The 21,488-nt window shown below is 48.8% G+C and overlaps 1 pseudogene; it reads right to left on the bottom strand.

The window, feature by feature from the left end:
* Window positions 1-3,965: 3,965 nt before the first annotated feature.
* LOC124519364 (transmembrane 9 superfamily member 1-like) lies at window positions 3,966-20,911 on the bottom strand (annotated as a pseudogene).
* Between the last annotated feature and the right edge of the window lie 577 nt (window positions 20,912-21,488).

Below are 21,488 nucleotides of genomic sequence, written 5' to 3'. Positions count from 1 at the left end.
GCGCCTGGGGCTCCGTGGGGCTCCGTACGAGTTCGCTGGATGGATGAAGGAGTGAGCGAGTGTGCCTTTCCCCGTTCCCTGAAGTAGAGTCTGCAGACGCCAGTCCTCGTCCCTCCTTCCGTCCCCCTCCCCCCAGGTCACCAGGTACCGCTCCGGTCCCCTGTGTCTGTGGAAACGCAGCCCGAGGAAGATGCAGTGCTGAAGGGCAGCTGACTGCCCGTGGCGGCGGGGAGACAGAGGCGCGAGGAGCGGGACACCCCTGGTGTCAGACCCGGCTCTGCCACTTCCCGGCTGTGCCCGTGCCTCATTTTCCTTATTTACAAGGTGGTGCTGACGGTACCGGGCTTGCAGGGCTGCTCCGAGAAGTCGAATGCTAGCCTGGCCGGCGGCCGGCAGTCACGAAGTCAGACCCGTGCCTCCGTCTCCCGAGGCACCCCCCCCCCCCGCCCGCTATGTCCGAGGCACTACCCTTTTCCCGATTCCCTTCTCCTTTCCCCACGGTCACCCACACCGCTTGTCACTGACACCTCCCCGTCCCGTGTCCTTTATCCCCAGCACGGGTAATAGCACCAGGCGCAGCACAGACAGGATGCAGAAAGGGTGCCTGTGGTGTGGCTGGACGGGTGGAGGGACGAGTGAACCAGTCACAGCAGCGCCTCTGGGATGCATTCACCGGTGGTGGTACATGTGATGATGGTCACCAGTGGACGAGTGGCCGCCTGCCTGCCGGATGACACCAGGGACAGGTGGGGCTTATGTGAAGGCAGGCTGCCAGCCACACCCTCATGAGTCCACGGGAAGAACAGAAAAGGTGGCACCACCCTTGACTGAATGGCCAGGAAGGAGGAGGGGCGATGAGGAAACATCGCAGCCATGTGGAAAGGAGAAACACGGAGCCCCAGAGCCCTGGTTCTTCTCTTCTGCTCAGCGTTGTGGACCCCAAGGACGACACATGCGCGACTGACCCTGAGCAAACAGTCCTACAGGTGTCTGCATTCCTTACAGAGAGATGGTCTGTGGGCCCACCGCTGGGGCTAAAAGTTCAAGTTCCAGGGGCGCCTGGGTGGCTCAGTCGGTTGAGCGTCCGACTTCGCTCAGGTCACGATCTCACGGTCCGTGAGTTCGAGCCCCCGCGGTCCGTGAGTTCGAGCCCCGCGTCGGGCTCTGGGGCTGACAGCTCAGAGCCTGGAGCCTGCTTCCGATTCTGTGTCTCCCTCTCTCTCTGGCCCTCCCCCCATTCATGCTCTGTCTCTCTCTGTCTCAAAAATAAATAAATGTTAAAAAAAAAAATTAAAAAAAAAAAAATAAAAAATAAAAGTTCAAGTTCCAGCCAAATCCTTCTCTAGGTTGGTTCCTTCCTTCCTTCCTTCCTTCCTTCCTTCCTTTCTTTCTTCCTTTCTTTCTTTCTCTTTCTTTCTTTCTTTCTTTCTTTCTTTCTTTCTTTCTTTCTTTTTAATGTTTATTTATTTTGGAGAAAGCACAAGTGGGGAAGAGGCAGAGAGAGAGGGAGGGAGACACAGAGTCTGACGCAGGCTCCAGGCTCAGAGCTGCCAGCACAGAGCCCGACTCGGGGCTCGAACTCACGGACCTCGAGATCATGACATGAGCCGAAGTTGGACGCTTAACCAACTGAACCCCCCCAGGCGCCCCTCTAGATTCCTTTCATGGTGCTTTTCTCTGATATGAACAATTTTCTGTGTGGCAGCCCCCTGTGGGCCCCCGTGAGCTCCCTCATTCATTCCGAGGAGCGCCAGCCAGGATCTTAGGGGGATGAAGAAAGGCTGACTTCTCCTCAGATGATCATGGCCCTCGATTCACTGCATTTGAAAGATTTTGCTCCTGAAGGGCTCATCTGCTGTAGGGCGAGGTCTGTGCTTTCTCAGAGCATCGCTCCTCTGCTCGCAGAGGCCAGTTTCTCCCGCGTGACACTCGGGAGGTTGGCCTGACGTGGCTTGGGCTCTATGTGTCCTGCGCGCCCCTCCCCTGTGACTTTCTCGTCTCTGAGAGCTGCTCGCCTCTGAGAGCTGCTCGCCTCCTCCTGAGGGTTTTCCTCCGTGGCTGCCATTCACAGAGACTCTCTGTGGGATGGATTAGGAAATGAATGGAAATTTTCTCTTATTCATAATAATAGTCAGAGATTTCCTCTGTACGAATTCTTTGACATCCTGCCAGAATCCTGCCCAGATGCGCGGCCACGCGTATCCTCCCAGCAGAGCGAGGTTTGGGCTTCGTGGTTTCCCAAAGCAATGCCTTTATCAGCGTAAAGCCTCTCGGGAGCAGCAGCACCCCCTTCGAGGGTGGCCCCGTGGTTCTGCTGTGGCAGGAAGGCTGAGTGTTGAAGTCGACAGGATGTCCTCAGTCCTGGCCTCATACTGTGATGACACCATAGGAAATGAAACTGTCACAAGTCCCCATTTCCATGGGGCGGGCACCCGGGTGGCTCAGTCGGTTAAGCGTCTGACTCTTGGTTTCAGCTCAGGTCATGAGCTCACGGTTGTGTGAGAGCCCCGTGTTGAGTCCGTGCTGACAGCAGGGAGCTGCTTGGGCTTCTCTCCCCCCTCTCTCTGCCCCTCCCCCGCTTGTGCTCGCTCTCTCTCTCTCTCTCTCTCTCTCAAAATAAATAAACTTTAAAAAAAAAACAACAAAACACCAAGGTCCCCATTTCCAAGAAACAAAGCTCTGTGACTGCACCAACCTCCCGGCCTCTGGCTGTCTCCTCTGGTGATGGCTGAGCGAGAGAAGGCGCTGCGGCTTGAAGCCTTTCTTTCGCAAGGGGGTGATGGGCCAGCTGCATTCTGAGCGCCCGTGGTCACGGCCCATGTCACGGGTCCCCCCGGAGTGCAGGCCTCCCCAGTGCTCTGAATTTGCCCACCCTCCTGTCCTGGCCCAAAGCCCACCTCTTCCCTGAAGCCCTCCCGGGACTCTGCAGGCCTGCAGTTAGACTCCCCGCTCCGTGCTTCCATAAGAATTCACGGCCCACAAAATGCCCTAGCCAGCACTCATGCAGTGTTCTAGGCCTTCGTGACCTTTCTAGGCCTTCTCCTTCTCAAACAGACTTAAAGGAAGCTCTGTGAGGAAGAACCGCGTCTCGTCCTTGGTATTCTCCGTGGCTCCTCTGAGCACCGCAGGACTTGGGGTGGAGACTGGCTGTGGCTGTGGACGCTACGGTCCAAGAGGACGGGCTCGCCGCTCAGCGAGGTCGTGGGTGGAGGCACACCTGTGACTGAAGACGTGGCCTGCCTTCTCTGGGACGGTGGCCGGCTCGTGCAGAGGTGACCTTGTCCTTGCTGCCACCCCTTCCCCCCGCCCCCCCAGCCCCAGGCAGCCTTGCCACATTCGCCCCGATACCCAGAAGCTGGCCGTTGCTTCATCCCCGTTGCCTCTGCCGCTGCCTGGGCGTGCCGTTGGGAGGGGGAGGCAGGGAACAAGCAAGAAACGGGTATGGTCGTGAAGCCGCCCGCGCAGTGTCCTGGTTAAGTACGGCAGGCGTAGGGACCAGCTCTCAATATGAACTTGTAGCTCTTTGAGGGCAAGGCCTATGTCTGAAGCAGCTCTGTGTTCACAGTGCCTGGCTTAGCACCTGGCACATAGTAAGGCTTCACCTGGCGTGGAGCGGGCAGGTGCTCCCGTAGTGACCGGCAGCCAGGGAGTTCGTGAAGGTAACAGAACGGATGTTAGTGACCGTCCTGAAGTACCCCCTCCTCCGAGCCCCCCAACCCTCAACGAGTGCCTCCTCCCCTTGGCATATGGCGAAGGCCTGGGTCCCAAGCACAGAACGCACCCAGCGCCCCTTTTCTTTCGTTAGCTGCAGAGTCCCTGCCTCCCCCGTGGACAAGGGACAAACCCTGTGTGCACATGCAGGGTTTCGTATAGCCTCGGAGCTCTCTTCTGCTTTCGTTTAAAGCTAGTAAGTTAGAAATGTTGTTGGCCAGATCATAAGAGCTAGTCCCAGATGCTGGCCATGCTCATGGAACCCGCATCTCCTGGGAGCCCGGGCTGCTTCTAAACTGCTGGACCCCGAAGCCGGTGGAGATGTGAGCATGCCACTGAGGGTTAAGGAGAGAAAGAAAAAGAAAGGGAGGGCCCTTGCCGGCCACCCCTCTATCTGTTGCCAGGGGCCTTTGCGCTCACGCGATTGTCCCGGGGCGGGAGCACAGCCGCCGCCAGGGGTCTCCAGGCTTGGAAGCTTGGAGCTGGAATGTCATTTCCAGATTTCCAGTGGGTCTCTGGAGTACTCTCTCAAATTGCTCCCCTGATGACCATCCCAGCGCTCGACCGGATAGAAATTCATGCAGGCAGGTAGAAGGGATAGAAATGGCTAATCAAGTGAAGGCATTGGGGGTGCAGGACGCTGGAGGGGCAGGTGACTCTAAGCTCAGTGCCCCCGGGGAACTGGCGAAGCTGCTCCAGAGGCTTCTAGAAAATGCTCGAGAAACCAGGTCTAGAAAGAAAGCCATAAAGGGCTTCATGATACGTAAAGGCCCCCGGTTTCCCTGCTGCCCCCCACCCCGTGGAGGACACCAATGGAGCCCCGCTTCCAGAAAGGCCAAGCCAGGCTCTTGGTCGCTTGCTCAGCAGCCGGTTCTCCTCACTGGGCCTCGGAGACACTGGGCGCGAGCGTGAGGCTCTCAGGGTAACAGCGGCCACCCTGCATCTAGTGCCCGCACTGCCAAGGGCTTCAGGCACAATGTCTCTCATGACCCCCCAACAGCCCTGGGAAATAGGATGTTCCTGTCCTGGCGCTAGAATGAAGAAAGGAACTTAGGTTAAATAATTCACCCAACAGCACGCAGCTGCTAAGTGGAGGGGCAGAGGCTCAAATCCGGGTCTGCCCCTCAGTGCCTGAAGGTTCTATGTGGCCCGTTGTGGGATTGTTCCTTGTGTCACTGGAATCGCCAGCCCGCTTTCTGCCCCTGTTGTGTGGCCGCATCGAAGTGGCCCTCCGTCCACAATCCCTTCTGCAGCCTGTCAGAGCCAGAAAATGGCCTCTAAGAGACCAAGTCTAGTAGGTACTGAACCTCCCGATGCCGGTGACGGCCACATTCGCGAGAGACCTCCCACTTCCTGCCGGCAGTCACTGGAATTTCTGCTTTGGGGGATTTGGGGAGACACTCAAGTCACGCAGACACAAGAATCTATGATTCTGCTCTCGATGCTGCGAGTCAGGGAAGCAGGCCGAGCCTCTAGAGCAGGAACGAGTTAGGTCTGCGCAGCCGTGTCTGGGCCTCAGCTGGAGCGGCCCAGGTGGCTGCATTTGGCTAAGGTGGCCGGACTGTGGCCCGAGTTCGGGGACCTTGGTTCTGTCTGCCAGCCGGATTCCTCCTCTTCGTGTGGCATCCACCGGAGTGGGGCCAAAATGTCCAAAATGGCCTTTTCACTCTTGTGTCCGGGGCTTCCGTGTTCTCCCTTGTGGCCTCTCTCTTCACAGAGTGACTGAATCTTCACACAGCGTTGCTCCGGGCTCCACAAACCCACGATCCACGCTCTTTGGTGCCACTGAACCGGCCTTGCCCCGCGTCCCTTCTGCAGGGGCGCTGCTGCCTCGGGGCTGTGTTGTATCACATGACCCTGCCTCCTCGCCCCTCCCCCCTACAGGTCATCGGACCAGGACCCAGTAGAGGCTGGCCAATGACATTCGAAGTCCCCTGGCTGGCTCAAAAATTCGAGGAATGCCAGTTAGACCAATCAGGTTCCCCTTTGGGGACATTGGCACCAAAAAATCAGACAGTATCGTCACAGTGCGTGACAGGATGTCGTGAGGACCAGTGGGGCCTGGATGGACCAATGTGCTGGCCAGGATTAAACTGAAGAAGAAACTCGGGACATAGAAGAGAAACAGGCTGCCACAAGAGAACGTACTGAGCGTGGAGGGAACCACGAGCCTGATACTGGTGAGGGGAGAAAGGAGGGACTCGCCAGAGCAGAGCCGAGACCTGTGAGAGGCCGAGGAGGAAGCCAGCCCCAGGGCACCCCAGTGCCTTCTGGTCCCCAGGCCCTGCCTGGCCGTGTGTGTTATGGCAGCAAGCCCGTTACTTACTCCCTTGGCTGTCAGGTGGCTTTGAGGTGGGCATGTGACTTAGTTCTGCGAATAAAAATTATGAGGAAATGGCTTGAGGACCTTCTGGGAAGAAATTTGCTTTTTGATTAAAGGGAGGATGGTGAAGAGGCCTGTCCCTCCTTCCTGCCTTGAACATGGATGTTGGAGGACATGATACTTAGGACTGTAGCCGCCATCTTGAGACCCCGAGGCAACCAGACCAAAGGAAAAAGCCAACATACCAAGGTTGGCCTAGCAGACAGAAAAAAGAGCCTGGGTCCTTGATGATATCGTTGAGCCACTATACCTATCCTGGAACCACCGACTTCCAGTCTTACTGATATATTAATTAAGTGTCCTTATTTTCTAAGAAGATTTCTGCTATTTGGAACTAAGGCATTCTTAACCAGTATAGCAGTCTTCTGAACCCGCCCGTCATCAACTCCTTTGAGCACCATGGTTCTTGGTTTAGATCCAAATGGAAACCCACCCCAAACTTAGCCAGTGGAAAACGTACTTACATGGTAGGAAATACAGGTCAAGATTTCTCACAGCCTATAGAGCAATTCTAGCACTTAGTCCCAAATCCCAGGGCCTGTTGGACACAAATGAGGAAAGATAGACTCAGGAAAGATCTAGATACATGGCGATGAGTCTTCTTCTAAAATGGGGCTCAGTGATGAATTTGGAGATGAACAAGTTCAGTGGAGGGAGAGAGGGAGAGCCTAAGCATGGGCCAGAAAGCCATGGAAAGCACATGGAGGGAGCAGCGAGCTTGAACGGGCAAATGGCAGTGGGTCAGATCACTTCTGCAGGAGGCCAGGGTGCACAGCAGGATTTTCTAAGTGCCAAGTACTAGCTGGGAGGGGCTTATGGCAACTGGAACTAAACTGGGGGGAAACTAGGCATTTTAGCGAACCCTCCTGCCAGCCCTACTGGCATTTTAGATCCTCTGAGGAACAAGATGGCCTGAATTGTGGCCCTTCCCTGTGTGCGGGCGCTGCCCCCCTGCCCCCCACGCTCTTCACTCTGTCTCTTCACCTGTCCCTTTTTCTCCACCATTTCTTCCTGTCTTCTCGGCAAAGCTAGGAGCCAGAAATGCACAAGGCCTGAATCTCTTCTGCTCAGTTGCAGAGTAAAGATAGTGAGAGGCAAGGATGTCTTTAGGAAACATTGGAGCTTCATCTGGGGATCATGTGAGTTAGCTTGAGAGGAGGGAAGCAGTGGGCTGCTAAGAACTAGATGAAACTTTCTTCTGCCCCAACTCTGATCGAGCCGTGGGGCTGGGGCCGGGGTGTGCTTCTTCAACACACCACAAGAAAATGTATGGTCCTTCCTTCCCTTATGAAAGGGAAGCTGAATTCAAGAAGAAGTTGAACTCAAGAACTCTAGGCCTTCCTCTTTCGATTTCCAGTTTCAGATACACAAGAAAGATAAAGGGGCGTCCTCCTCAGACGTTCAGAACTTGAAGAAGTCATCCGTTTGGCATCTCCAGATCATCAGTAGTAGAGGTGTGGCCTATGGAAGGTCATCGAATAAATGGGGCCCAAACACGATGTGTCGCGATGACATTCGAATTTGTGACCGGCAGATTGTGCCGCTAAGCCTCGTTGTGCCACTAAGCCTGTGTACCGCAGGGATCCTCCCCACCGGGGGCCAAAACCAGGCCAACCCTGGTGTTTGTCTGCTGTGTTACTTCATTCATTTAGCAGAAGTGTACTGAATGCCTAGTAGAATTATAAGCCAAGCATATAAAAGCAATGGTACTATTAGGAAAATATGTTACTAAAGACAAAAACAATTCCTGACATAATCAGAGAAAAGAATGGAAGCTCAGGGGTGGATGAAACAAAAAGTTTAACCCCCTCCTTTGATGTGATTGATGCTTCAATGTGATATACTTAGTAAATGCTGACTTCCCCGCCCCACCCCCAGTTGCCCCATACATTGCAAGGGTTTCTCTGAAATCCAGTAAGGAAAAGAACTGAAGGCTTTTCTTCCCTCTTGGTAATCAAGGTTTTTTCTCCAGTATGAATTAGCCTGATTACGGATTAATCACCCTCCCACAGTCTGTACAGCACAAGAGTGTCTTTCCCGTGAATTCTCCAGTGACAAGAAAAGGCTGCATGATCCCTAAATGACTTTCCACATTGATTATACTCACAGGCTTTTCTCCCAAGGATGAATGATCTCGTGTTCAATACGCTCCGTGCTTCCCCTAGATAGTTCTCCATATTCATCACACGTGACCAACTCATGTCCCCACTAAGCTAGCTGACGTCGTCTAAGGACGAGCTCGGGTTGAAGGCTCTCCCTCACCCATTATGCTCGCAGAGCACCTCCCTGCTCTGAGATCCCAGATGTCTAATTAGCTCTGAGCTTCTCAAAGCATTTTCACAGCCATTACGCACATGTGGTTTTTCTCCAGTGTGAATTCTCTGACGTTGAATGAGCTCTGCTTCCCTGAAAGCCCTCACATTTATTGCGTCTGTAGAGTTCCTGTTGTTTGTGAACGAGCTGATTCCGTGTGGTACTAGAATACTGGCAGACGCCTCCCCAGATCAGGATTCTCTGCAAGAGAAATGTTCCAGCATTCAGTAGGATGGGAGCCCCCCACCCCCACCCCCCGTCGTGAAAGTTGCCTGTATTCATAATGAGGTGTTCTCTCCAATACGGATACTGTAATACTGAATAAATTCTGACCTCTGATCTAAGATCTGGTCACATTTATTTTGGGGTTTTCTCACTTCTAAAAGATACAGGTGGGGGGCACCTGGGTGGCTCAGTCGGTTAAGTGTGCAACTTCAGCTCAGGTCATGATCTCACGGTCCGTGAGTTCAAGCCCCGCATTGGGCTCTGTGCTGACAGCTCAGAGCCTGGAGGCTGCTTCGGATTCTGTGTCTCCCTCTCTCTCTCAAAAATAAATAAATATTTTTAAAAAATTTTTTTAAAGATACAGGTGGAATTGCAAATTATCCCCATATTCATCTCAGTCGTGGGATGGGGTCCCTGATGGTTTTCTGGAAAGTCTCCATATTCACAGACCTCTCCATGCTCAGGGACCAGGTCGTCCTCCCACGGGCACCTTCTCGCTGCATTCACTTGCGAGTCTACTGCTGCAGAAAGTTCCTGCTTCAGGGCCAAGCTTGCTCGTGGTCACAGCAAATGTAAATACCAACCTTTCTCTCTTAAAGAACCAGAACATGTCTTAGACCGAGAATGAAAGATTTGGGGAGAAAATCGAAGGGCAAAAGTGGCCTTTGGGTGAATTTATAAAATGATGCATGTGACAGGTGACTGGTTACTTATATTCTCCTTCTCTTTTTTAATGAACCCTATTTTGGTCACACTTGAGAATGTACCCATTAAAAATACCTGCTAGGGGTGCTTGGGTGACTCAGTCGGTTAAGCATCCAACTCTTGGTTTTGGCTCAAGTCATGATCTCACGGTTTGTCAGTTTGAGCCTGAGTTGGGCTCTGTTGCTGACAGCTGGAGCCTACTTGGAATTCTCTCTCTCTCTCTCTCTCTCTCTCTCTCTCTCTCTCTCTCAGCCCCTCCCCACACCCACGTGTGCGTGCTCTCTCTCTCAGATTAAACTTAAGAAAAAAAACCTCTAGTGACTCAGAGGGAGCACATGGGGACATGTAAGGAGGCTGTTTGTACTGTTCCGGATGCTGTTCAAATGGATGTGTTCACTGTGTGAAGATCCACAAGGAGTAAGCTTAGGATTCACGCATTTTCTATGAGGAAAGTTGAAAGTAACTTTACCGCACCCCTGTGCAGCCGGCAAATGAGATGTAGGCGGAACTAGGCTTCCATGAAAACTCATTAAAGGATTGGGGCAGGTGGGCTGGAGCAGAAACCTTTTGCCTTTTCCCTGCCTGCCTCGCCCCCCCTTCTTCTCAAGGGTCCTGGAGGTGCCACCTTCAGGCACAGGAGCCATCCTGGGAGCGGGGAGGAGGGTCACGTACTGAAGATGGCACCCCAGCCTCAGGAAGGTGCCCGGTCCCTGTGGCCTTGAACTTCTCACCCCTGGAATTCTCACTTATTTCAGTCTAGTGGGTGAGAGGTGATTGACATTTAGGTTAGGCATCTTTCCCTGTGTTCACTGCCTCTTGCATTTGGTTCTGTTCATCTTTGTCTTTGTCCCTTTGCAGAAGTTCTGCGTTCATCGAAGGCATTCTCCCTTGGCGTGTCAGTCGTGTTGTAGCACCCTTCCAGACTGGTCATTTGTGTCTTGAGTTTGTGTTAATACCCCGTGAAGATTACTACATTTTGACTTTATAGCTTCTGAATTTTGCACATTAAAACACCCACCCCACTCCAGAGTTGTTAAAATGTTAATCCTTCTTGCCAGTGCTTTCAGAGTTTTATGGTTTTATGATAAAATCTTGGCTCCATGTGAAATTTCCTGTGAAGTAAGGACCTATCGAGATAAAGGTCTGGCTCTCCCCTCCCCCATCACCTCTCAGCACAAAACTACCTTGTCTCGGCTATTTTGAAATGCTACTTTTGTTAAGGGTTCAATTCCCGTTTGAATGTGGGTCTTTTTCTTGAATCTCTATTTCATGTGTGCACCTTCTCCGGTATGTAATTATTTTAGCTATTTTTCATTTTTCTTTTTTTCTTTTTAAAAAAAATTTTAATGTTTATTTTTGAGAGAGAGAGACAGCGCATCATGAGTAGAGGAAGAACAGAAAGAGTCCGAGGAAGCTTCCAGGCTCCGGGCTGCAGAGCCTGCCTGACTCGGAGCTCGAACTCACGAACTGTTCAGACATTTAACGAACTGAGCCACTCAGGAGCCCCAGCAATTTTTCTTTATAAGTTGTTTTCCTATCTGCTAAAGCTACTGCCTCATCGCTCTTTTTCAAAACTCTCATATAACCACTAAGGTGGATAAGTGGGAGTCGGTGACAGTCACTCAGATTACCATGATGCCAGGGACTGTGCAGGGCCTCCTGAATACAGATCATATTCTAACAATAACCTCATTTTAGACAGCCCCCCTTTTCCTCTGCGATGTATTCCTGGAACCATTTGGTAGCAAAAGTCGAATTTCCTCTTAATAATTACTCGTGTCCAGAAACTCAACATCAAGTTACAGTTCTGATAAATATGTCATAAAAGCAGAACCAAAACTTAGGGTGGTCTTTAGGAATATAAAAGGGCAACATTATGCTTCAGGTCCTATGGCGTGGACATATGGGGACTCAAGACGATAATGTCACAGGTCTCCGCATGCTGTGAAGTCAACACAAAGCCCAGACCGTTCTGCCATCCTGTGCCATCCGAAAATAGCCCTCTCCGTGTCAAGAGGACAAATACAACATGAACAGGTGTGCTTCCCTTTTTGGAATTTAGGAGATTCGTGAGGAAGTCATGTGTAAGATCCAAGTTTCTTTTAAAATAAACTTTCCAGGGGCGCCTGGGTGGCTCAGTCCATTGAGTTGAGCGTCCAACTTTGGCTCAGGTCATGGTCTCGCGGTTCATGAGTTGAAGCCCCACGTTAGCCGCGGAGCCTGCTTAGATCCTCTGTGCCCCTCTCTCTCTGCCCCTCTCCTGCTCACACACTCTCTCTCAAAAAATAAACGTTAAAAAAAAAAAAAACTTTCCAGAGAAAATGAAAATGATTCCATTTCTTCTGGTAACTTTCCCAGAAACAAACAGAAGCATTCAGAAGAATTCCATTGTTCTTAACAGCTGCATAGGATTTTTTGGCTTTTCCTAAAAAATGGCTAGTCTAATATTTAAAGGCTGAGGTAGGACAGTGGTTTTGAGTCCATGGAATTATTAAGAGAAATAGTCTCTCGAATCATGCCTTTCATCTTTGCTGCATAAATGCTTTCTATTGGGGTAGTGAACAAAATGAAATGTTTGGAAAAATATGGGCCCAGAAAAGATTAATTCCTCTAATAAGCCAGAATTTGGAAGAGGAAAACATGATATGATGTAAGTGTAAAAAAAAAAAAGGAAACAAAAAACAAAACAAGACAAAGACAAAGGAAACAAATTGTATTAGCTGTACACAGTGACTTCCTTCCGAAGAGTACAGTTTGCGATGGGGGGTGAAGTGCAGATGGCTTTGCACAGGAGGAGCCCAACAGACCCCGCCCCAGCCAGGCAATGAAGGTCAACATCAAGTGATCAGGCTTGCTGATAGTATGTACCCTCCGGACGTGATGACAATGGCCCTTTACCTCCATCACGGTCTTTGTCCCCCAAACCCATAACTCCAATCTAATCAAGAGAAAACACCAGAAAAATCCCAGTGAGGACACTGTACCAAATACCTGATTCCTCAAAACTGCCAAGGTCATCAACACCAAGGAAAGTCAGAAAAGCTGTCACATCCAAGAGAAACCTGAGAAATAACAATGAAATGTAATGTTGTATCCTGGGTGGGATCTTAGCAAAGAAGTAAAAGATATTAAGAGGAATCGAATGGATGTTTTAGAACTGAAAAATACAATAACCAAAATTAAAAACTCACTAAACAGTCTCAATAACAAGATTGAGGGACACAAGAATCAGTAAATGAAGATTGATTGATAGAAAGTACTCAAACTGAACAATAGAGAAAATGGACTGAAGAAAACAAACAAAAAACCACAGACTCTTTGGGACCTGTGGGACAATAAGAAAAGATCTACCATTCATGTCATTGGAGTCCCAGAAGAAGAGAGAGGGGGCAGAAAAAATATTAGAAGAAATAATGGTTGTTATTTCCCCAAATTTGGCAAAAGAGAGAAACCTACAAATTTAAGAAATGAAAAGAGGACACAATCAAACTTTTGAAAACTCAAGACAAAAAATCTTGAAAGCAGCTATGATGTTTCTTGAAAGAAACAGTCTGTTACCTAACAGTATGACTCAAATGACAGCAGATTCCCCCCAAAAGCCGTGGAAGCCAGAAAGAAGTAACACAACATTTTCAAGTCCAAACGAAAAAGACCTGTCAACCCAGGATTCAATATCCAGCAAAAATATCCTTTAGGAATGAAGAGAAAAGACACTTACACTTGCCGGTGAAGGAGAACTAAGAAACCTACCCTAAAAGAATGAATAGAAGAAGTTCTTCAAACTGAAAGGACATGATAGAAGAAGAAATGTGGAACATCAGGAATTAAGAAAGAACAATGATAATGGTAAAATGATGGGCAAACATAATAGATTATCCTTCTCTTGACTTTTTGAAATTCTGCTTAATAGACAAGGCAACAAGCATAATAACATCATCATCTGATGCGGTTCTCATTGTATGCGAAAGAAATATGTAAGGCAATTATAAATGGGGGTGGGGGGTAAAGAGACCTAAATGGAGATAATATGGTTAAGTGTTTTCACACCAGTAGGCTGTTGTAGTAAGTTATGTATGTATAACACCCAGGGAAACCACTGCAAAAACTACCATAGAAAGAGATTGTTGCTTCAGTCCCAGCCTGTTGATAGTAATGTTCTTGGTTAGGAATGCCAGAGCCCCGTAGACATCCCCTTTCCACCACCACCAGAGCCGGTGTTGTGGCTGGACCAGCCCTGTTGTTCTTACTGTGATTTGGGGATGTACTTCAGCAAAACCATTAGGGAACTCTGAAGAACAAGGTTTATTACAAGTCCTGGAGGGAACCTGGCACAGCCAAGGGCCACACATGAGGTCATGGGTTGAGAGGGAGGGAGAGAGAGGACCTGGGGCTCTGCCTTCATTAGGGTCTGAGGGTGGGGTACCTAGGGTTTCACAGGTAGACTCTTTATTGGCAAATTTATGGCATAAGAGCAGGAATTGGGGCACAGGAAAGGAGAAATGAGATCACTCAAGTGGCCGGTTATCTATGTTACTCAGCGCTTTCTAAAAGGGAAACTTCATGGGTGGGGGTGGCCTCATCCCTTCCTGGTTGTTTTGCTGGTAACTGTGCAATCCACCTGGCAGTATGTTAATTTGAGCTGGATGTCTTTGCAATGGGTGCCCCGGCAATCGAAAGTTTAATGTCAAGCACTTACACTACAGAAATACACTCCAAATCAGTATAGATAAATCAGAAAGGAATTCTAAGAAATGTTCAGGAAACCCAGAGAAAAGCATGAAAAGGGAAACAGAGGAATGAAAACCAGAAAAGAAATAATAAAATGGCAAACTTAAACCCTAACATACCAAAATTACATTAAATGTAAATGGTATGGATGCACTAGTTAAAAACAAAGAGTGATGGGCACCTGGGTGGCTGTCAGTTAAGGGTCTGACTCTTGGCTTCTGCTTAGGTCATGATCTCATGGTTAATGGGTTTGAGCCCCACATCGGGCTCTGAGCTGAGGGCTGGGAGCCTGCTTGGGATTCTGTTTCTCCTTCTCTCTGCCCTTCACCTGCATGTGATCTCTCTCTCTCTCATTCTCTCTCTCTCTCTCTCAAAATAAATAAATAAACTTAAAAAAATTAAAATAAAAACCGAGTGGGGCCAAGGCCAATGAGAGGCCTCCTTGGGAAGGCTGCTGGAGCTACCAGGAGAGAGGCACGTTCTGTGCTCTGGAATTGCTAAACCAGGAGAATCAAAGGGTCGAGCTCCAGGGCACCTGGGTGGCTTAGTCAGTTAAGCGTCTGACTTCTGCTTAGGTCAAGATCTCACCGTCTGTGAGTTTGAGCCCCGCATCAGGCTCTGTGCTGACAGCTCGGAGCCTGGAGCCTGTTTCAGATTCTGTGTCTCCATCTCTCTCTGTCTCTCCCCCACTCACGCTCTGTGTCTCTCTCTCCCTCAAAAATAAATAAACATATAAAATTTTTTTAAAGGGGTGGAGCTCCAGGTGGCCTTTTGGTCACTTAAAAACAACACAATCCAACTATGTACTGTAGATAAGAAACTCACTTCAAATATAAAGATATATGTAGATTGAAAGTAAAAGGATAAAGATACACTATGCAAACACCAGTCAGTAGAAAGCAGTAGTGGCTATGTTAATGACAGATGAAGTAAACTTCAGAGCAATGAAAATTGCGAAGGATAGAGAAGGACATCACATACAGGTAAAAGGATCTATTCACCAAGAAGGCATAGCGGTCCTAAATGAATGTGGACCAAACAACAGAATTCCAATATACATGAAGCAAAGTTGATAGAACTAAAAAGAGAAATAGGCCAATCCGGAATTATAGTTGAGGATTTTTAACACCACTGTCTCAACAGTAGACAGAATTACTAGTGAGAAAACCGGCAAGGATATAGAACAACACTGTCATTCAGAAGGACCTAATTGATATTTATAGAACCACTCCACCCAAGAACAGCGGAATACTCATTCTTTTCAAGTGCACCTGGGGCATTCACCAAGATAGACTATGTCCTGGGTCATAAAACAAATTTCAGCAAATTCAAAAGAATTGAAATCATACAGAGTGTGACCTTTGATCGCAATAGAATCAAACTAGAAATCAGTAACAGAAAGATAGCAGGAAATTCTCCAACACATGGACACACACAATAATCCACGTGTCAAAGAGGAACTCTCAAAGGAATAAATCACATTGCACTGAAAATGGAACGTATCAAGATTTATGGGACATGGCCAAGGCAGTCGGAGAGGGACTTCTCTTCCAGAGAAGAGACCAGTGGTGAGGGTGATGTCCCACACCCAACATTCAACCCCAGTCTGCCAGTAGAAGTGGCTAGACATATAACCAGAGATACAGCAGGTCAGGACATACAACAAGATGGCACCAAGTCAATGGCCTCATGACGATACACACTGAGGAGGCCCAGCAGCACCATGATAACAGTGCTGGTAGGGGAGCAGCAAAAAGCCTGTGTCGGGTCTCGCCTGTCCCTCTTCCGGTACATCGTAGAGGAATCAGTCCCCTTTCTTCCAGACCCAACGCCTGCAGCAAAGCAATCTTCCCCCAATTCTGTTGTCCAGAAACCCTAACATAGAATATACTTATCCTCTCCAGAGCCACCCCACCCCTTAGGTCTGCCCCTCATCTTCGAAAGAAGAGAAGATCTGCAAACCTTCTACTAAGTAGATGACCTACTTAGTTCTACCCCTTGAGAAATTCCCAATTAATTCTTATCACCTCACCAGTGCCCAGAGGTCAGGAACTGGGCACCCGTGACCAGCATAGCACAGAGCAGACCAGGGTATGGATGGGAGAGGAGGGCATCCGCGTGGACGATCTTCCAGCCATTGTCACCCTGGTCAAAACCATCACCAGAACCTCCAGAGGTTACCTCCTCATCTAAGTTGTACCCAGTGAGGTCATTCCAAAGCACATGTGAGAATGACAGCCACAAGTGCCACAAATGCCACCTGTGAGAACATGGGCACCCTGGAGTCGATGACGGACAGGCAGTAGATTTCCAGTGCTTGGGGGAAGAAGCCACCACCATCAACACCACGACCCTGCCACCCCCAACCTTCCACTGAAGTCTCAGACCAGCACACTCTGTAAGTGCGGATGAGGCCATCATCCAGCCAGGGTGTGGGACCTGAAACCCAACCCTGAGACATTGGCAAAATAATTCCATCTCCATGGATTCAATGTGAAAATCCAAAGGGATCTAGAGTCCTATCTTAGGGCCATGTGGCAGGAAGCCGCTGTCCTCCTTGTAGCCCACAAAGCCACCGATTGGCAAGTCGTCCACCACAAATTCAAAGCATTGCAGCCTTGGTGGCCTGGCATAACTGCGTCACGTACAAAGAGCCAGCTAGGAGTCAGACAAGGCCTCCCTGGGCATAGGATGAGAGCAGAGTTTCTCAACCTTGGCACTACTGACATTTGGACCAGATCATTCTTTGTTCTGGACGGGGCTGTCTTGACATTGGTGGGATATTTAGCAGCGTCCCTGGCCTCTTCCCACTAGATGCCAGTAGCACTCCTCCAGTTGTGACCATCAAAAAAAGTCTCTAGGGACACCTGGGTGGCTCAGTCGGTTAAGCATCCAACTTTGGCTCAGGTCATGATCTCTCCATTCATGAGTTCAAGCCCCACGTCGGATTCTGTACTGATGGCTCAGAGCCCAGAGCCTGTTTCAGATTCTGTGTCTCCCTCTCTCTCTGCCCCTCCCCTGCTCACACTCTGTTTTTGTCTCTCTCTCTCTCTCAAAAATAAATCAACATTAAAAAAAATTCTTTTAAGAGATAGGATTTAATCAAGAAAAAGCATGACAAGGGAAGGTTAGGCAGAGAGTAAAAAGCCAGTTAAGAAAGAGCCGAGAGGTAGGGATGGAAGGCAACAGAATTACGTGGGTGTGATGGTTGGGACCTTATTGCCAAAAGAGAAGCTTGGAGCCAGGAGCCCTGGGCTCTAATATCAGCTTTGCAATTTTCTGTCCACGTGGTCCTGAAACAGGCACTTCTGAGCAGCTATGTTTCTTTGTCAACGCCAATAATAACGCCTGCCCTGCCTGCCACACAGGGTCGTAGTTAGAAATCACGTCAAATAATTTCCATGAAGATGCTCTGAAAACAAAACCAAAAAGAAAAAAAATGTTGGCCATTCCCACAGACTCCAAAGAATAATAATAGGAGTAATAGGATAATAAGGGGACATGTAAACAACTCTACCTGTATAAATTCAACAACTTGGATGAAATGGACCAATTCCTTGAAAGCTACAAACTACCAAAATTGCTCAGTTATAAAATAGATGATTTTAGAAGTCTTATAACAATTTACAAAGCTGAATTCTTGGGGTGCCTGCATGGCTCAGTTGGCTAAGTGTCCAACTCCTGATTTCAGCTCAGATCATGATTTCACTGTTGTGGGATCGAGCCCCGAATCGGGCTCTGTGCTGACAGCTCGGAGCCTGGAGCCTGCTTCGGATTCTGTGTCTCCCTCTCTCTCTGTCCCTCTCCCACTCCCACTCGGTCTCTCTCTCTCTCTCTCTCTCTCTCTGTCTCTCAAAAAATAAACATTAAAAAATGCTTTTTTAATTTAAAAAGCAAACAAACTTAATTCTTAGTTTTAAGAAAAACAACCCCCTGTCTCAGTGGTCTCACAGCTAGTCCATGATGCACTGGCAGAACCCACGGGACCCCACATAAAGTTACACTTCAGGTTAAAATTTATTACAGCAAAGGATACAATGCAGGAACAGCAGGAAAAAGATATTTATAAGCAAAGCCTAGAGAGGTCAAATGCGTGCTTTCTTATCTCTCTGTGGGGACAGTAGCACAGGCACACCTTCTCCATGTGCAAACAGCAGGAACATATGTGAGATGTCCTGGCCCAGGGAATACAACCCGAGTCTTGGGGTCCAAAGTTCTTTTTAGTAAACTTTTTTTTAACGTTTATTTATTTTTGAGAGAGAGACAGAGACAGAGGACAAGCGGGGGAGGGGCAGAGAGAGAGGGAGACACAGAATCCGAAACAGGCTCCAGGCTCCGAGCTGTCAGCACAGAGCCCTACGCGGGGCTCGAACTCACGAACTGTGAGATCATGACTTGGGCCAAAGTCAGACACTTAACCGACTGAGCCACCCAGGCGCCCCAATCCTTGCATTTATTTTAAACATGCTGACAGCCTTTCTCTTCACCCTCTGCTTTGGGCATATGGAATAACATCTCACCGGCAGCTGTGCGAATGTTCCAGGAGTTTTGTTCTGAGTCTGCCCAAGGGTCATCACCATGGTTACACAGGTAAGTGAGAAATGAGTGACACAGAGCTGCTGTGTTCACTTTTACCTCACATTCTCAAAATTGAGAAAATTGAGTTTTGAGGAACCTTGGTCTAGACAAAAAGTTCTTAGACCTGACACCGAAAGCAGGATCCACCAAAGAAAATAATTGATAGCTTTAAATTGTATCAAAATTAAAATTTTTGCTCCACAAAAGACCCTCTTAAGATGTTGAAAAGACTAGTTGCAGACTGGGACAAAACATTTGTAAGGCGCATATCTGGCCAAGGACTGGTATCTAGAAAATACTAAGAATTCAGCAATAAACAAACAAGCAAATAAAGCGCCCCAGATAATCCCGTTCAAAAATGGGCAAAATACATGAACAGGTGTTGCACCAGAGGTTATCAAGTGTTCAACATCCTTAGCCATTAGGGAAATGCAAACAATGCGCTTAACCATTTATGGCCCGGCTAACGCGAAAAATACTGGTAATAGCAAGTACTGGCGAGAATGCAGAGAAATCAGATCTCCTCTGTGTTTCCAAAGGGATATTCGCTCTTGCCAGATGCCTGGGGCGCCATCAAAACCAACACCGCTTGCAGCCAAATTCCTACCTGCGCACCACCCCTGAAGTGTGAATTCAGTGTTCTCTTCCTCAGGAAACCTGGGCTCGGTTTCCTGCCTTCCAGGAACCTTCCCCTGTGCCAAAAGAACGTGGGTTTAAGTCTGGTGTCACCTTACCCTGAGCATGCGTGTTGGGTCCCTTGGACTTAACGCTTTTCTGATCTTCTCAAGCTCGAGGCCTGTGAGCAGATCTATGGCTCCATTTTGCGGCAGCTCCCTGTGGAGTCGGCCAGTGCCTTCAGGGCAAAAGCAGTTCTGAGAGTTTATTCATACGCCAAAAACAAAGGCAGCTTCAACTAAACAGCTTCCGCGCAACCGAGGAAACCATCAACAAGATGAAAAGGCAATGTATGGAGGGAGAGAGATTGGAAATCATATTTCTGGTAAGGGGTTAACCTCCAAAATATGTAGGGAACTCCTAAAAGTCAACAGCAAAGAAACAACCCAGCGAAAAGTGGCAAAACGATCATTTGCAGCCACGTGGATGGAACTGGCAGGCATTATGTGACATGAGCCAGTCAGAGACAATTACCATATGACTTCACTCAATATATGTGGAATTTAAGAGACAAAACAGATGAAGGGAAGCAAAGGGAAAGGAAACCAAAGGAATACAAAAACAGGGAGGGGACAAAACGTAAGAGACTCATAAATTTGGAGAACAAACCGAGGGTCGCTGGGTGGGGTGTGGGAGGAGGGATGGGCTGAATGGGGAAGGGGCACTAAGGAAGATGCTCGTTGGGAGGAGCACTGGGTGGTATACACAGGGGATGAACCACTTGGAAGCTACTCCTGAAGTCATTGTTGCACTATATGCTAACTTACTTAGATGTAAATTAAAAAATTAATTAATTAGTTAATTGATTAGTTAATTAAATTTTTAAAAGGCAAAGGGACCCGAATGGCCCTTTTTCCAACAGGACAGACATTGAAAAGGCACTCGGGGCACCTCAGTCGGTTAAGCGTCCGACTTCGGCTCAGGTCATGACCTCACGGTTCTCAAGTTCAAGCACCGCATCGGGCTCTGTGCTGACGGCTCGGAGCCTGGAGCCTGCTTCGGATTCTGTGTCTCCCGCTCTCTGCCCCTCCCCCGCTCACACTCTGTCTCTCAAAAATAAGCGTTAAAAAATTAAAAAAATTTTAAAACGGCGCTCCACATTACTAATCATTAGGGAAATGCAAACCCCAACCATGTGAGACATCGCCTCACACCTGTTTGGATGGTTATTATCAAACAAGACAAGAGATAACAAGCATCAGCGAGGGTGGGGGGAAAGGAACCCTAGGCTCGCCTCCTTCTCCCCCTGCAGTCCAAAGGGGCAACTGCTTTCTTGCCCCTCTTGACGCTGATGCCTCTCGGATGCTCACGTCCGCACAGGGCAGGCTCCCGACTCTGAAGCCCGTCTGCCCCCAACTGTCCCTAAGTCAACCCTTCCCAGGACCGATGCAAGTCTCTTCGTTCCCTGCCGCCATCCTCCCCGGCGCGGCCAGAGTGATGTGGCTAAGATGGCAATCTGATGGTGCTCTTCTCCTGCCCACAGCTTTCGGTGGCTCCCCACGGCCTACGGGGTGAAGTCCTAGCTTCTTTAACTTACCACACAAGCCCCGCATCATCCGGACCCTGTTGCCTCTTTAGCCTCATCCCTGCCATCCCCCTATTTATGTAACGAGTCCTTGGTTTCATTTCTTTAGAAACCCTTTATGATTTCTTGAGCACCTATGTTTTTTCCCAGGCAATATGCATTATTTCATTTGATCCTCAAAATAATATGAGGTGGTTATTATTTCCCATTTGATAGATGAAAAAACTGAGGCTAAGAGATGTCGAGAAACTTGCTCGAGGTCATTTAGTTCTTAAGTACGGGATCGATCCAGGAGCACGGCTCCCAGGTCCCGTTCTTTATTTTTTTTTTAAGTTTTATTTATTTATTTTGAGAGAGAGAGAGAGAGAGAGCACACTCATGAGCAAGGGACGGGCAGAGAGAGAGGGAGAGAGGATCCCAAGCAGGCTCTTCACTATCAGTGCAGAGCCTGATGCGGGGCTCGAACTCACAAACTGTGAGATCATGACCTGAGCCGAAATCGTTCAGAGCCTGGAGGCTGCCTTGGATTCTGTGTTTCTCTCTCCCTCTCTCTCTCTCTCTCTCTCTGCCCCTCCCCTGCTTGTACGTGTGCTCTCTCTCGCTCTCTCTCAAAAATAAGTAAATAAACTTAAAAAAAAAAAAAAA

Source organism: Lynx rufus, unplaced genomic scaffold (genome assembly GCF_022079265.1).
Source record: "Lynx rufus isolate CCGP_SWC_20201006 ecotype Redwood Valley unplaced genomic scaffold, mLynRuf1.p SCAF_27, whole genome shotgun sequence".
Classification (NCBI taxonomy): Eukaryota; Metazoa; Chordata; class Mammalia; order Carnivora; family Felidae; genus Lynx; species Lynx rufus.
This window is presented reverse-complemented; position numbering and strand designations above follow the sequence as displayed.